Source organism: Vulpes lagopus, chromosome 11 (genome assembly GCF_018345385.1).
Source record: "Vulpes lagopus strain Blue_001 chromosome 11, ASM1834538v1, whole genome shotgun sequence".
NCBI lineage: Eukaryota > Metazoa > Chordata > Mammalia > Carnivora > Canidae > Vulpes > Vulpes lagopus.
In genome coordinates, this window is record NC_054834.1 from 53,674,039 (window position 1) to 53,690,693 (window position 16,655).

Sequence of the window (16,655 nt, forward strand, 5' to 3'; positions counted from 1 at the left end):
GCAAAATCAGAGATGTACTCTACTTCCACAACAGCACAGAACACCAGTCAAATCTGACACCTAGAAGATATCTATTGGTATAGTGTCTGGCTGGAGAGAGCTGGACATGGAACACAGAGCATGGCGGAGGGTTTGGGCCAATTCATCCACAGTGCCCAGGGTGGGGGGAGTACCGCCCAGACAGAGCAGCATTAGTGTCGGATATGTCAATAGGAATCCATAGTGATGTTTGAAAATTTAGCAGAGTCAGTAGATGGTGTGATATACCCGGAAAGAGGATCAAAGCCAAACAAGCAAACAATAAATAAATGAGGCCTCATTGTAACTCAAGTGAGCCAGAAGTGTTAATGAGCTTGGTGTGACATCCACTAGGAGCCTCAGAAATACTAATCCCTCGGGAGGGATTATTTAGCAGGCAGAGTAAGAGCCATTGCTTTTATGGATGATGACTCTAATTATTATGCTGATTTTGCTTGTGTCTTGGTGTGGCGATGTATATACTCAGATTTCATAAAGCAGGTGTAGTCTCTGCTCTTAAGAAATCTGAGGTCTCTTCAGTGAGACAGACATGCTTACGTCTGTAGGTACTTAAAACAGGGCTCAATGACTGAGTTCTACACAAAGTTCACCTGGAACTCAGTGAAGAGGAAGATGAACCCCTCACTCTCAACACTCCACCTTGTTCTGCTCCTTCCCTCCCCAAAGCTTCCTTTTCTTATTACTATGATTGCCATCATGTAAATGAAGCTTACCTCTTGGTTCATGATGGCAAGTTCATCCTACAAATCACCGCTTGCTTGCTCTCTCATTCTGTGCCACGCAGGGACATAGAGCCAATGAAATCAATATAGTCAATTTTAAAAGTTTGTGGGAGTTATGATCTCTAAGAGTCACTGCAAGCACTGAATCTGTGAATGCGGAATCGTTTATGCTAGAGAAAAATACAGGGATAGGTTCCTAGGAAGTTCGGCTCACGTTTTCATCAACCAGTCAAGATGTAACCTTATTTTGTGTGTGTTTCTCTTTAAAGACCTTTATTTACTGTATAGCTGATTCATCAACATTGAACCTAGAGCCACGGGTATTGTAACTTATCCCTGAACAAAATCTGATCTGTGTATTTTGACCATAAGGCACATCACAGCCATCCTGTGCTTAGGAACACTGGCCAGCACTTCAGCACTACACAGGAGGGCCACATCGTCCGACAAAATTACCAATAGAAAGCACAAAGAGCAAAACATGTGGCAATAAATAAACTGCCAGAAGGACACATGTGTACAATACGAGGGCTGAAGCCAGAGTGTGCAGTGTGGACCTCAGCTGGAAATGCACCCCCCACCCCCACCAGAGGCATCTTCATGGCAAACCCATGAGTTTGGTACCTTTATCAAAAGAAAAACTTAGTCCTCTTCTGAAGAAATTGCCAGCCCCATGTTTTTTTGTTTTTTTTTTTTCTGAACAAATAATAATGACTTATCATGTTCAACTAATGAATTTGAAGCTACTGTTCTGGCCACAACTGATAATAGAAAAAATAGGTTTGTGAATGAAAGGCAACCTGTTTAGACAAGATGATAATAAAAGCCAATAGCCTTTGCGATGGCTTGGTGCAAAACTATGTCTAACGGGGATGGTCCACGTTGTGTGGTGATAAACCTATCTTGTCATATCTTGACAATATTAAAAATAGGTATTGGTAATAAGAATATTTGTTTTATCCTATATGATGTTTAATTATTTTTCTCTCTCAGCTATCTCATTCTAGTTTTGAAACTCCAGAACCTGGGTTATTATAAAACGGCTAACAGTTTCCTATATCACGACATTTCACCAATAACCTTAAAATAAACTCCCATCAGAAGTTTGTTTGAGAGAAATAAAAGAGAGTAGCCGATAAACTGAGTCTGTCTGTTACTGGCAACAGGAACATAGTTGATTACTGCCAAGGCGATCAAGGCTCAAAGCACTTGAGTGAGTTGGTTAAGGTCACACAGGCACAGGTGACATTAGCAACAAACCTATATCCCCGACTTGCAGGACTTCTGCTCATGCATATCACACAACAGCTACTTACCCTATCAGGATGATGATGTAGGGACATGCTCCCTAAATCCATGAAGCCATGTCCCTGGCTTCAGTGACAGATTAAAATTCTTTGCGTGTTAAAAACCCTCTATAGAAGAGGAACTCAATTTCACTCTTAGATATGGACGCTGAACATAAATTATTTTATCTTCATCTATAACTTAATTTATCTTGTTCTTCTAATCCTTTTTAATAGACAACTGTTAAATCAGAAGAGATTTAGCATACCAGAATTTACTTGTGGGGGGGGGGCAAAGTCCCTCTATCTATAAAGGAAAGATAAAATATTCACAGATAAAAGGGAAACTCATCTCTAACCTCAGGCTTACTAAGTAAAACCTTACAAGGACAAAACACTTGACTTGATATTAATCAAGAACCAGCCTTCCTAGGCAGGAGAGACATGAACAGGTTGGACTCATGACATGATGCTTGTGAGGTGTCTCGAATTGCTGTCACCCCTGCTGAGACTCCTGATGCTGTCACTTCTAATGCCAAACCTGCTGTCTCTCTATGTTACCCTCTTGTTCACGCCATTTCATGCTCATGTCCAATGAGCCAAGGAACACACTCATAATCTACCTGTTCCAGGGGAATAAAAGCATTTTTAGCAACCGAATTATGGAATGCTGGGGCTAAAGATCAGTAACCATGATTGATTATGCTCTAGCTCTTGTGCATGGAAAGGGAAATCCAATAAAAATAGGAGGCCATGAATTTGGAGCTAAGAGAAAGTCATTCCCTGAATAGTTAGCATAAAAGAACAATTGAAGACCTACGTAATATTGGAGATTAGCAAAATATTTTAATGGTGGTTATCATTATATAGATATTCACGAACTGAATTGGGGTGAGAAATAGAAAAGCACATCTTATTTCAGATGGGCAAATATGTATTTAACTGGGTTTTGCAACTTACTTGTTTACACACGTAGAGATGTACATATTATATTAACAATCGTTTCTGAAATTTCCGTAACTTCGCTAATGTTTGCTATTTTATACTGTTATTGAAAAATCAACAGTGAGATTATTTTGTGTGTATATTTATCATTTAATTTACTCATTCAGCCACCTAGTTGTTGAATTGAAGCCAGTTATTTATAGCTATATACACAGCACCTATCATGGGATGTACATTGCACAAGGTGTTAATAAAACAATGATGAACAAGATAGATGCCAATCTGGTATTAAAAAAGTTACTTTTTAGAGGAAGCAGAACAGGATTCCTAGAAGCATATATAGGGAGTATGTGGTATTAGGCGCAGTGATAGGCGTAAGTACAAGGTGTATAGGGTCACCTAAGTATTTTGAGGAATGGAAGTTTCCTAGGAGAGGAAGAACCATCACTAAACCTGGGCCAACGAAACTATTTGCCTAAGTGAAGAAATGGGATGAGGAAGTATTAGGAACAGAGTTACCGATATGCACAAATACCAGCAGCTGGGAGTACCGTGCATTTGGAGGAACTGCAAGTTACTGCCATTGGTTGATGCACAGTGATAAAGGGAGAGGAAAGGGGATGGAAGGAAAAGTAGGGGAGAGGTTGCTGGTGGACAAGGGTGGGGAGGACGTGAGTCCACCAGACTAGGGGTTTGCTCTTTGTCCTGTGTGGCATGGAAAAGCAAGAGGCTCTAAGCAGGGGAGGAAAATACCCAGATTTGATCTTTAGGGCAATGACTCTGGTTTCCAATGTACAGTGGGTTGAAGAGGGGCAATACTGGGAGTAATTAAGTTAGAAGGAATTGGCAGGTATATTGGGGAAATCTGAGCCAAGCTAGTGACAATGGAGATGAAGGGAAGGAGACAGTGTTTAAGAAATACTGAGGATATAGGGGCACCTGGGTGGGTCAGCTGGTTAAGCAACTGACTCTTGGTTTTAGCTCAGGTCATGGTCTCAGGGTGTGAGATTGAGCCCTGAGTCAGGTTCTGCACTGGATGTGGAACCTGCTTGAAATTCTTTCTCTCCCTCCCCCTTGCACTTGCTGTCTCTAGAAAGAGAGAGAGAGAAAGAAAGAAAGAAAGAAAGAAAGAAAGAAAGAAAGAAAAAAGAAAAGAAGGAAAGGAAAGAAAAAGGAAAGGGAGAGAGAAAGACTTAGGATACAGAATTAACAAGATTTAGTGATTGATTAAATTGATTTGGTCTGGACTGTATTGGATGACTTAACCTTTTTGAACCTCAGTTTCCTTGTTTGTAGAATCCATATAATAAAAGCACTATGCCATGGGATTGCTGTGAAGGTAAAACGGGAAAAATCTGGCATCTCACATTCTATATTCAGAGAGAGTTATACTAGGGTAACATCCTGTTGTCCGGTTTCGGCAAATGGCTGGTACTTTCTTGTACGGGAGGAAATGCAGACAGAGAGGAGCACATTATAAAGGAAGATAGCTAGTTCTGTTTTATATATCTTTTATATTTCTTTATCTCTATTGTCCAATATCCAACATTTTTTAAAAAAAGATTTATTTATTTATTTGAAAGAGAGAGAGAGCAGAGGAGGTTAGAGGGAAAAGGAGAATCTCAAGCAGACTCCATGCCAAGCATGAGCCTTGTGCCGGTCTTGAGCTCAAGACCCTGAGATCATGACCCGAGCTAAGAAATCAAGTCAGGTGCTTAACTGATTGAGCCTCCAGGTGCCCCCAATAGCCAACATTTTGATGTCCTAAATGATCTCACCAGGTCTTCTTTTGTACCTCCAAATTATTACTCAGATTACAAACTGAATATTTTTAAAGTATCTGACTATATTACTGCTTGGTTTTAAGATTGTTAAATGTCTGGGGTGAATGGGTGGCTCGGTCAGTTAAGCATCTACCTTTGTCTCAGGTCATGGTCTTGGGGTCCTGGGATCAGCTGAGTCCAGCTCTCTGCTCAGTGGGGAGTCTGCTTCTCCCTCTCCCTTTGACCCTCTCTTCTGCTCATGCTTGCTCTCTCTCTCTCAAATAAATAAATAAAATATTTTTAAAAATGTAAAAGTCCATCCTTAGGATCTTTTATATTTGTTTAGAATAAGATAATGCCTTAGGAGAAAGCACGACTATAAGGCCTTTCCATACTCTGCGGATGCATCTCAGAATGCTTTTCTCTCTGTTCTATTTCCAGCTTTCTTTCTGTCTTTCAAATGTGACATGATTCCTAGGCCTATTGGGTTTTTCTGCTATTTTATTTTTTTAACTCTTTTTTTATCCTTCAGATTGCTCAACATTGACATTTAATAGAAAAATATTTAGTAAGTGCTTAGTCTATGCTAGTCATTTTTCTAAGCTCTTTGTATGAGATGCTTTATTTAATACTTAAAAACTCTGTAATAATTACTATCTCTAGTTTAAATATGTAAAAACTGAGGCGGCAAATTTAACCTCTCCAATGTCATTCATGTGCTAAGAGATAGAGATTTTGAGGAAAAAATAGAATATTTGCATAGTCTCAAAGATATTAGTCTTCTTCCAAGATATTTATATATATATATTTTTTGAGATTTTCTCCCAAGATATATATATATCTTTTAATTAATTAATTAATTAATTTTTAAGATTCTATTTATTTGACAGAAAGAGAGAGAGAGAGAGCACAAGCACAAGCAGGGAGAGAAGCAGAGGGAGAGGGAGAAGCAGACTCCTTGCTGAGCAGAAAGCTCCATGCAAGGCTTGATTCCAGAACCCTAGGACCATTACCCAAGCCAAAGGCAGATGCCTAACCCACTGAGTCACCCAGGTGCCCCTCTTGAGATATTTATTAATAAAAAAGGGAAAATAGAAGCTTTCAGGGGAGGAACCCAGAAAAAAAAATACCTTGATATACCAAATACTTGATACTAAATGATCAAGTTTGACATCTTGAGGAGTAAGATATTTGATATGGTGTATTGAGGAGGACAAAACTTTATATCTTTGGGATTCCTGCTCAAGTGTGTAATGCAAATCTAATCATGAATATTCCATCAGACACACCCAAATTGTGGAACAAATTCTATAACTATAACTGACCAGTACTCTTCAAAAGCATCAAGGTCATTGGTGAAGGACAAGGAAAGCAGAGAGACTGTCACAGACTGGAGTAGACTAAAGAGACATAAAAACTACATGCAGAGTGGGATTCTGAAGCAACAAAGAATTATTGGAAAGATGAAGGAATTTTGAATAAGATCTGTAGTTCAGTAGTGAGCAGTACTGTACCAACATTACTTTCTCGATTTTGGTAATTGCACTACAGTTGTATAAATGGTAATATTAGGGCAAACTCCGTGAGGTGTTTGCAGGACTCTCACTCTATTTTTGCAAAGTTTTCATGATCTAAAATTATTGGAAAACTAAAAGGTGAGACACAGGAAAAGAGGTCAGATTTCAGCATGGAAGTCCAGTTGGAAATTAAGTGAAATTTTTCACATTGGACTCATAGAGGTAACAGAAGCATAAGGGTTCACAATAACAAACATCAAACCGGAAGACATTTAAAAAATCATTGTTAGTATTGACATCATTAACCAACATGGTAGTCGCCTTTTATCTGACAGTGCCAGAGGGAAAGGTGTTCTCCATAAGTGCATTCTTCTGATAATGGCAAACAGCAATTTCTTGTTTCCTTTTTTTAAAAAAAAATCCATAGTGCCCAAGAGATAGAGGCTTTGAAATTAGAAAAATTGGGTTTTTCATACTAGTTGACCATCCTTTGTAGTTTTGAGACTTCAGCCAGATTATTCAACCTCTTTGAAACCCAGTAAATTGGGAATAATAATTCTGTGCTAGTAGACTCTAATTAAATGCTATCCCCCCTTACACATTTATTTTAAGTTGATGCAAGGCTAACAACCGTTTGAACAACTTTTATATGAAAGTTTACCCTGTCAATGTATTGACATGTGAATACCTTTTTTGTCCTTGCATTAAATACTCTCGGTTTGCTACATTCTTTATGTCCTGTTCCTAATTTTAATTTTTTTGTTTCTGCTTTTTTGCTATCAGCTTTCTTTTGTCAGAATTGCCAATGTGCTTTTCATCAAAGAAAACATATTATTCAGTTTTGTATCGGTCACAGCACATGGTGAGCTCAAGAATTTGGCAAGTGACTGAGTGAATGAAGAAGCATATAAATGAATGAATTAATTAATGCTCCTAATATTTCATGGATTGTGAAACTAATATGAAGAAAATTCAAAGTTCAGTGAGACATTGATAGATTTTCAATTATGCTTTTTAGAGGGCTTTTGGGGCTTTATTGTGGATCCTTTATTTTATATCAGAATTTACCTAGGATAATTAGCAAATATATTAATTAATTTTTAAAACTGAGATTCAACATTATATTAAAGATAATAAAATTATATCATTTAATTATAATTATTATATCCTTGCATGTTTTTAGTTTCTAAAATATACATGCAGAGAGAAATTCTTTTTTTTTTTTTTTAAGATTTTATTTTATTTTTTTTTTAAATTTTTATTTATTTATTTATTTATGATAGTCGCACAGAGAGAGAGAGAGAAAGAGAGAGAGACAGAGAGAGAAAGGCAGAAACACAGGCAGAGGGAGAAGCAGGCTCCATGCACCGGGAGCCCGACGTGGGATTCGATCCCCGGTCTCCAGGATCGCGCCCTGGGCCAAAGGCAGGCGCTAAACCACTGCGCCACCCAGGGATCCCTGGAGAGAAATTCTTGAGCTAAAATCAACTAAGTTAATTAAGTTTTACAGGTATATTTTTTGCACTACAAAAAATATGATGTACAAGTATCTCTCTCTTTTTCAGAGATATAAATTTAGAGGGTAGCAGATCAGATTTAGAACTACAATGCAAGTCTTTTCGTTGATTTTTTCCCCATTATATTTAATCATTTCCAAGATACTGAAAATCAGTAATTTAAGTAATTTTTCAGTTTGGTTCTTGGCTCACACCTGCTTTGAGATGAGCCATCTGCTCCCTGCCCCCATGTTGTTCCAGAATTCTTAGGTGGAGTCGAGTCAGACACCCATCTTCTGGGAATATGTAAGTTATTTGCTTTCAGTGGAAGGGACAGGGAGCAGCTGTGACCATGAGTAGGGCCAGGGTAGCTTGCCCTCTATAACCATAACACTACCCACCACTTAAGATTATTTGAGCATTTGCTGGGGGGCTGGGGGGCTCAGTCAGTTAAGCAACCAACTCCTGATATCAGCTCAGGTCGTAATCTCAGGGTCATGAGATGGAGCCCTGTGTTGGGCTCAACACAGTATACACAGCTCCACTGAGTGCAGAGCCTGCTTAAGATTCTCTCTCCCTCTCCCCCTGCCCACCCCCTCCGAACTCACACACTCTCTATCTTATTAAAAAAATAAAATAAAATACAGCATTTGTTATAGCTTTATGCTCAGTTCAGGGTTCAAAGGACCTGAAAATGGATTGTTTGTATAGACCATGCCTCTGTGCAGCCTTCACCAGCTCTCTCTTGGGCTAACAACTCACTTAGTTTACAATGGTTTTATTTTTAGAAACACTGATAGCTAATATTCTGAAATTCTGAGTATCTTTTATTGTGTTTACTCAATTCTCCCTATTTTTTATTCTTTCTTCTCCCTTTTCAGAGCCTTGCTTTTCTAGACTGAATGCCAGATGTCAACTGTATCATATAGTAATAGTTTGTGTTTTGATGAAAAACCACTTCTATAGTTTGGCTACTCAGAGGGCCATTCTACTGTTGTTTCTGCAAGTTAACATTTGGATTGGCAGATGGGATGCAAAAGATTGCCTAGGGTGTGGTTGTGTAATATACTGATCCCTTTAACTTCTCCACAAGACTGTAAAACAGAAAAATAAAGACTGGTACATACTGCGTTTATCATACCAGACCCCCAATATTTGTTCTTAATAATATAGTTTTTTTAAGATTTTATTTATTTATTCATAAGACACATAGAAAGAGGTAGAGACACAAGCAGAGGGAGAAGTATTTATGTATGTATGACTCAATCCCAGGACCCCCAGGGTCATGCCCTGAGCCAAAGGCAGATGCTCAACCACTGAGCCACCCACGTACACCTATTCTTAATATTGTAAAGCACTTTTTGTTATTAACTCATCTAAGCTGATGCCATATGCTTTATATCTTGTACAGGTAACTGGAGACTTGAAAAATGCAAGTCAAGCAATGCATCTTTTTCCATGAGCCATTGTAGTAAAGTTCAACCATGTAAAAGAGTCCTTAGGATTATTATTATTATTGTTATTTTTTATGATACCAGTCTATTGACATAGTGATGGTGGTAAATTAGCCCATTGTAGTCTTTAAGGCTAATGAAGTAGTGCACAGAAGGACTTAACTGGATGATTGGAACAAGCTCCTACCGGAGTTGGCTCTTCTAAATACTGACAAAGTCATCTTTCTAAAATGCAAATCTAATTATGTTATTCCTTTCTTACAATCAGTCAGTGGTTTCCCATCACATTTAGGGTTTCAGCTGGTTTGGTGTGTCAGAGATACTTAGACTATCTTTCTGGTTTTTCAGACTCAGTTCCCAAATTCTTCTTAACTTCTATTCCCAAGCACGCTAATCTATAATAATTAATAATAATAATGGTAGTAGTGACTTGCACTGCCTAAAATTACTTGGCTGTTTCATGGCTTTGTTGATTCAGTTATACAAAGCATGCTCCTCTGCATCCTCCTGGTGTAGTTCAACTCCTTTTAATTGCTTCTTTGAAACTTTTTTTTTTTCCCCTTCTTTGAAGATTTTATTGAGTCATTTCTGCAGACGAGCTTGTAGCCAGCAGCTCTGCTTTGCTTGGGTTTATAACTAGTTTATCATAATGATTGTACTACATTAAAAATCTAAATATTTAAAAATTTTATTATATGAATATATTAATTTAAAAGTATTTTCTCATATTAAATAGAAACCTTATTTCTCATATTAAATTGATAACAATTGTATCTTATTTATTTCTAATGTCTATTGCAGAGCCTGACACATAGCAAGCTCTTAACAAAATATTTTTCCTTTTTTCCAGCTCTCAAAAATGTATAACTCTTTTCCATAGAGTTCCTAAAATTTGCAGATTTGCCATGTTGATTTGGCACAAGATTATCCAGACTTGGGGGAATATATCTTACAGTGATTCTGTAAGTCACTCTGTATCATTATTAATATGAGTATGTGTTTATTTAATCCAGATGTTTACATACTACAGTGAAATTTTTTTCTTAAGAAAATTAACAGTTGAAACTTGATCTCAAAAACTCAGTCTGTCTCCCTCGCTAAAGGTATATTTGGTTAACAGAGTAAGCCTCTTATTTATTACAAATTAGTCTAAAATAAAAATACGCAAACTCTGGATCTTTTTCATTATTTGTTTTTTTTTTTTTAAGTTCCAGTATAGTTAACATACAGTGTTTTACTAATCTCAAGTGTATAATACAGTAATTCAACTGTTCCCCGTATTACTCAGTGCTCATCAAGGTAAGTATATTGTTAATCCCCTTCACCAATTTACCCATCTGGCCACCCACATCCCCTCTGGAAACCATCTATTTATTCTCTATAACAAACTTCTGATTTCTTTTTATAACTTTATCATTGTTTCCATTCCATTGAGCACATTGAGAAAATAGAAAAAGAAAGATTTATGAGACAAAGTACTTATGAATGATAGAATGACTATCTTCAAACTGTGTAGTTCCATTGATTCAACCTGCTACTTCACTACTTTTGTATATTATGGTGTAGGTGTACATGTGTTTTTCTAGATGTTTTTCACAATATTGATAATATATACTTGAAAAAAATTTTACCAATTAATTTAATATGAAATACTAGAAAATGAACATATCTTCATAGGTCTCTTCATTTTGACCAATAAAAATGAATGACTCTATTTCATTCAAATATAAGATCAACAAATTAAATCCAATCTTTCCACCAATTGTACAAAATGACTTTCATGCACATAAAAATATACCAGTTATAGTGTTCTGTGATGAGTACAACTTATCAAAACCACATATGCCTCCTCTTGAGTCAAAAAATATTTGTGCCTATTCACAAATCCTCAAGAGTCACCAAATTTTCTCCTATGACTTAACTTTCATCTTATTGATAATTCAGAAAGTGATATTAAAAAAGATCCATGTTTATATGTTAGTTTTAATATCTTTGCCTTGTCCCTAGCCAAAAATTCTCATTTTAGCTGCAAAACAATTCTAATAATTTTTATTCAAAATGTGTATGTGTGATTCTTAAATGTCACTGTAGGAGAGATCACAAAAATTTGCAAGATTTAGACTTACTTAAATCTTCCCAAATATAAAATCCATCTTTAAAATGAGTCAACAACAACAACAACAACAAAATGAGTCAACAGATATATCCAAAGCTTTTAGAATGACAGTTAGACTTAGTATGGACTTATCTCTGGTGGACACCAACATTTCATTGTCAATTCACTGTGTGGAGCCTAAGGGACAAGGCCATGCCTATCAAAATTCTAAATGGTTTCAGGTCCAAAATTTTCTTGTTTTGTTTTCTTTATTTATTTTTCTTTCTTTTTTTTTTTATAAGATTTATTATTTGTTATTTATTCTAGAGAGAAAGAGCAGGGGAAGGGGCAAAGAGAGAGAGAATCTCAAGCAAACTTCTCACTGAGGGCAGACTCCCAACCAGGGCTCAATCTCAGGACCCTGAGATCATGACCTGAGCCAAAACCAAGAGTCAGACCCTTAACCAAATTGAGCCATACAGGCACATCTCTTTTATTCTTTTACACTGGCTTCCAACTTACACTACCATCTTTCTGTCTTCTCTTCTCTTTGCCTTTCAATGTTTCTAACTGAAATTAGAATTTAAGACATATTGCCATACAAATGGTTAAATGAAGAATATTACAAAAATAAGAAATAAATTAACTCCTAGGACTTATATTATTTTTATTTTATCAAGGTATTTGCTACATTGAGAGATGGAATTATAGTTAGTCCCATCTCTATAAGCCAGTATTCAATCTAGCATTTGTTCAGCAGGAAAATAAATTGGTTTCTGAGGAGCAGTAGATTTTATATAATAAAAAATTAATAATTCACAGGTTAGTAAAGTGACAAGCTAGATGAGCCTCTGAAATGTGTTAAGGAACATTATCTTTTCTATGAGACATTAGCTCCACCAATAGATTCCCCAAAGGCATAAAAGTACCAAAATTTGCCATTACTCATGACATATACAGACATCTGCCCTACCATACCCTCCATCTTCCAAAAAAAAAAAAAAAAAAAAAAGGAAAAGAAAGCTTGACCAATTCAATTCCTATTTAATTTTAGAAGTACAGAAGTCCAAAATTTCATCACAAAATCATTGGAAATCTGATGTTCCCAGATGATACTCCATATTGTAACTTAATGTTCCTTCTGGGGATGTTGCCCCATTTTGAGATGCATGGCATTAAACTGTTGCCAAAATGTCTACTAATGTTCATAATATTTTGATGAGAATTGAAAAATGCCACATTTGCTTGCCAGTAAGGTTTTTTTTTGTTTTGTTTTTGTTTGATATTTCCATTTGTATTTACATGTTTCCTCTCCATATTTGTTCACTAGCTTTCAGGATTTATACTTGGGATATCTTTTTCAATCAGACACAGTATTGCTGTCTTTCCAGGAACTTGAAATCAAGTAGTTTTATTAAAAGGGAGAAACAGCTTATGGCAGCAATGTCACAACTGTGAAAACAACACATTACTGATGTTACTTCATTTCTCATTAGGCTGATCTAATTAGCTATCTCGAAATATTTTTTTTTCACCTGACACATCTTGTATGAATCTGTAGTGTCACAGAAATATACATCTGCAATAAACAAAGTTCATTCAGTTCAATTTCATCAAATTACAGGTGAAAAAAATTTGACTCCTAATGGGGGAAAATTAAAGCTATTTGCCCAAGGGCTCACACTACCGTAGAAAGGTACAGGCAGGTCTAGAAAAAAAAAAAAAAAAAAAGATACCCTGATTCCAGTCTGTCAATTCTCAAAGTCAAAAGACTTATCTTTCCTATGTATACCCTTGTGTCAGTAGAAAAATAACTCAGAGACGAATATACATGAATTGTTTAACATATATACCATCAGAAAACTTGAACTCAAATATATACTTATATGTAAAAAATGCAATATAAACGACAATAACCTACTAATTTTATTAAACTTATATTAGTTGCAAGATAACATAAGTTATATGGTGGACTTTATATTATTTAAAACACACAAACAATTATAAGCACTTAACTGGCTATGTTACCTTAAGAATATTATATTTTAGCAACCATTAACTATTTATTTCACAAGTAGGTAGATCTCTGTAATATGAAGAATGAATGACTGCAGAATTATGCATATTTTTCCAGTAAAAAATGGAAAAATATGTTTATTTATCCAGTTGAAGGTTTATCAGGAGAGCATTTGAAGTTTACCTATGGGCCTTTATACTACTTTGAAAATCACTCATTCACAGGATTTCAAACTATTCTTAAATTATTTCTTTTTATTATCACTTTTCTCACTAAATTGACCGAATATTTAAGGAAATTGATTCCATATTTACAGACTCAGCAAATGTAAAATTATAAAAATGGATGTCAATTTAAGAAATTATTGTTCACATCCCCATGGTTTGGCTAAAACAAGCTGATATACATATACAAAAGTAACAATTTACTTTGTATACGGATAACAAGGAGATGCCACACCCACTTACTTGCTTACACTAATTTTTCTGAGGCTTCATATTTACATCAACCGAACCCCTACCATGAATCTTAAGACCATATTCATTTTCCTTTTACTTCAAATACAAGGAAACACAGGAAAGAAAAAGTGTTAGATGAATATTCTACGATGCTATGGAATTTGTAATCTTTTCTTGGAGTTATTAAATTGTATTACTATTTTGCATTAGAGATTAAGCAGGTTTTGCTGAAAGGTGGACACAAGGTGATTGTCGATGGTGGGATTTATAATAAAATAATAAATAGTTACTTCATAATGCCTACTGCTAATGAACACATAGGATCAATGATTAAAATGTTTTTCCCTATATGTTAAATTCTCAGTGTCCTCAAACATGTTGAACATAGTCTAATTAAGACTTTAGATTTAAAATCTAGTTTATAAGAAATCCTACAGGTGGTGGGATATGATAAATGACACCTAGAAGGAATACTGAGAAGGAATCACACCAACTCAGGATATAGGTTTAGGGTGGTTAAGCATTTACATCCTGCATTTGTCTTCTTTTTCTATTTATTTTTTGTTAAGCAAGGCTGATTCACCTATGTGCATAGTTATCTATAAAATAGCATAGATAGACATGGTCATATTCCATGCCATATACATGTATGTCATCTAACTTCATCACTAAAATCATGAAGCAGTTATTATTAAACCTATTTCATAGTTAATGAAAATCAGATTTAGAAAGGTCCAAAGTCATATATGTAATAGATGGTGAAGTTAAAGTTCAAAGATAATCGGATCTCAAAGTTTATACCTTTACTCATGACACCATTTTTTCTAGGTATAGTTGATGGGAAAATGGCACCAAGAATTTGAAAGAGTTTATTAAGTAAAAGGCAGATTTTATGTCTGCTGAAGTAAAATCTCTGGAAATAGGGTTCAGGTATTTGTCTTTGTTAAAGGCTCCTCAGGTAGGTCTATATAGGATATAACTTTAGTGCCTTGGTGTGTTGGCTTGCCAGAGCTGATGTACTGAATTGAGAATATTCAGATTATAGTGAAACATCTTAAAGAAAGAAAAGAAAAGGAGCACTTGGGTATCTCAGTCAGTCAACGTCTACCTTTGGCCCAGGTTGTGATCCCGGGGTCCTGGGATTGAGCCTGGCATGGGACTCCCTGCTCAGTGGGGAGGAAAGCCTGCCCCTCTGCCTCCATCTGCCCCTCCCTCATGCACATGCATGCTCTCTCTCTCTCTGTGTGTGTCTCTCAAATAAAATAATCTTAAAAAAAAATCATGTATGATGGCCAGCTGATTTAGTAGACACAAGCCACCCACAGGGAGTTGGCAAGTGGCTTCGCTGTATCCAAACTTCCACTTTGGGAAAGTGAAAAGCCTTGGGTTCCTTTTGATTGAAGGCACAGTTTCAATATATCCACAGAAAGAAGGTAAAGTCACAAGAGTTATTTCTTACTAATTCCATAAATGAGGTTGGATGGGGAGGAGTGTGGGGCGACCTGGGGGAAGGGCAGTCCTCCATCCTAGGTCATGAGCCAGGTAGAGATAGAGAGCAGGGTAGCAAGCACTTATTTTAAACGTTGTTGGGGTGGAGGTGGCTACCGTTTTGTGGTTTTGACCCTAGGCAGCACCTCAGAAAATACAAGTCTTTTTTTTTTTTTTTTCATCATGGATGGCACTGCGTTATAGTGATTCCAACAAAAAACAAATACCCAGGATGAAAACATAACAAAACTTTTTCCATGTAATGCAGCTTAATCACTTAAAATAGATCATAAGGCAACGGAAAAAATGAGCTTGAAAGCCTTTAGCCATATTTGAAGCAATTGGGTTTGATACCATCCTCATTTTATTTTTTATTTTTTGAAGACTTTATTTATTTATTCATGAGAGACACACAAAGAGAGGCAGAAACACAGGCAGAGGGAGAAGCAGGCTCCCTGTGGGGAGCCTGATGAGGACTGGAACCAAGGACCCCGGGATCATGACCTGAGCCAGAGGCAGTTGCTCAACCACTGAGCCACCCAGGGGTCCCTTATTTTATTTTTTAAGTATCGCCCTATAATCTAATTGTTTGACCTTGCCTTTGGTACTTAGCCCTTCTCCCTCCTTGGGACTTCATGATTGGAGTGATGTATTTAGGGTCTGATTTTATGCACTCCCTTCCCATATTCGCTCAACCTCTGATTCTTTCCATTTTTAGCCACTTTTGGATGGCCATTCTATCTCACTAAGATCCAGAATCTAGAGAGCAAAACTTAAAGCTCGTGCTCCTGGCCATTGTCCTAACCCAACCTGTCTGATAAGGGAAACTTATTGCTCTAGTTGTGTCTTCTGGGACAGTTACACCTGAATGTGGGGAAAATCAAACCTGTGAGACTAGATGGAACATGCATTAAAAAGGAATATGGATAACCACTACTGCAGGAAAAGCATTAACCTATTTCAGAATTTTTCATCCACATATTCAAGAAATTCAACTGTGGTAACACTATCTGATTATTTCAGACTCATAAGAGACACACCACCTTCTTGAATTCATTCATTTTTATAGATGTAAAAAGCACCATGAAAACCCTCTTCCTTTCCTTTGCTAATAACTTTTGTATATGAGTTTCCTCCTTAATTTCTATTTTAGCCTATGCAGAAGTTAGCTAGAGTCCCCGTCAGCGTCTCTCCCAACACCTAGAAGCTTCTGTACTCTGGTTGCTGCTCCTGTCTGGTTCTCGCTTTCAGTGTTTCTCAGGGAAGAACCTCTGGGGTCACCACCATCCTTCAGCCTTACCAAGCTCACAGGAGGAAGCAGACTGTCTTCCACTCCGCACGTTTTTTTTTTTGCCCCTGAAACATGGTGTTTCTC